This window comes from Choloepus didactylus, chromosome 7 (genome assembly GCF_015220235.1).
Source record: "Choloepus didactylus isolate mChoDid1 chromosome 7, mChoDid1.pri, whole genome shotgun sequence".
In the NCBI taxonomy this organism is placed as follows: domain Eukaryota; kingdom Metazoa; phylum Chordata; class Mammalia; order Pilosa; family Megalonychidae; genus Choloepus; species Choloepus didactylus.
In genome coordinates, this window is record NC_051313.1 from 46,248,852 (window position 1) to 46,250,262 (window position 1,411).

Genomic DNA, 1,411 nt, shown 5'->3' on the forward strand with positions numbered 1-1,411 from the left:
TTAGAGCAGAGCGAGTTTTTAAATACAAATTAACATGCTTTTAAAAGTTATAATTTCTCCTTTTAAAGTGAGTTCCTTCGTGTAAGCTGTTGAAGGTTAATGCAGTGGGGCAATCGTGTGTATATAAAAAGGTGGCTCTGCTTTGTTCTGGGGTTGGTCCAAAGCCAGGTAGAGTTCAATGCATGGGAAGCTCAAAAATTCTACCTTAACGAAATTCAATATGCCAACCCCAATTTCAAAGTACTTTTTCAAAAATTGTAAAATTTTAACATAAGTACTGGAGCCCTTAATATTAGATGATCATTTCAAATAACACAAATTTCAGAAAGTCTCTTTTGCTTAGAAACCCTGCATCTCTTTGTTTCCATCAAAAGTCACATACCCTCTCTCCCGCTTATTACAAAAAAGTCTACCTGAAATATAGTTGTATTTTTAAAAAAGTAACAATCAATATATTGCCAGCTTCGAAAGACCTGGGTGACCCTAAGTTGTACACTGATTTTCGTTATCATTGGTCTACAGATCTGCCATGCCATTTGTGTCCTTATGCTTCTCTTGCTGAAGCCTCATTTTTCAATCTTGCATTTAATTTATGTTTCACCCATCCCATTGCTTCTTGGCCTTTATTAATGTTTGAAGAAATTGTACTTGCAGTCCGTCCTTCCAGGTAACTGCTGACTGAGGCTGACTCCTTTCTTGAGTCAGAACAGTTTTTTCTGCATCTGTATGAATGTGGTTTTCATATACGTCTCTCATCTACTGTAATCATATTTGTAAATGAAATATTAGTAGATTTACATTCCATTGTTCTCTCTATAGGATCAACTACCAGATGTTCCTACATATATGTTTTGGTTCTTGCTGCACCAATAAGAGATTTCACAAAGGAAGACAGTCCCCACTCTGTGTTGAGAAGTCTATGGCTATGCAGCTTTCCAGAGGGATCTATATGTCTATCCAACACATCAACTTCAACCACATCTGGGTTCATCAGGTTTGGGTATTTCTGCATTGCAGCTGCTGTAACAGTTTCGCATGGGTGGTCATGACATGCTTTGAAGACCATATCTTCATGGTGCTGGCAACGGGTATGATGTCTGGGTGGTGCTAGGGGACAGTGAGTCAAGAGGCAATACCTGCCCCCAATCACCCCCACCCCTAGCCACCCCCTGCCTTGTTTCGGTAACTGGGCAAAACTGGTCTCATAGATTGAGTTGGGAAGTGTTCCACCATCTTCTATTTTTTGGAAGATTTTGTGAGGATTAATATTAATTCTTCTTTAAATGTTCGGTGGAATTCACTCGTGAAGCCCTCTGGTCCTGGGCTTTTTTTTGTGTGTGGGAAGTTCTAAAATTACAAATTCAATCTCTTTACTTGTTACAGATCTACTCAGATTTTCTATTTTTTCTTA

At 38.7% G+C, this 1,411-nt stretch overlaps 1 pseudogene; it reads right to left on the reverse strand.

Annotated features, from left to right (window-relative positions):
* Nucleotides 1-374: 374 nt before the first annotated feature.
* On the reverse strand, nt 375-1,074 carry LOC119540553 (annotated as a pseudogene).
* Nucleotides 1,075-1,411: the final 337 nt, after the last annotated feature.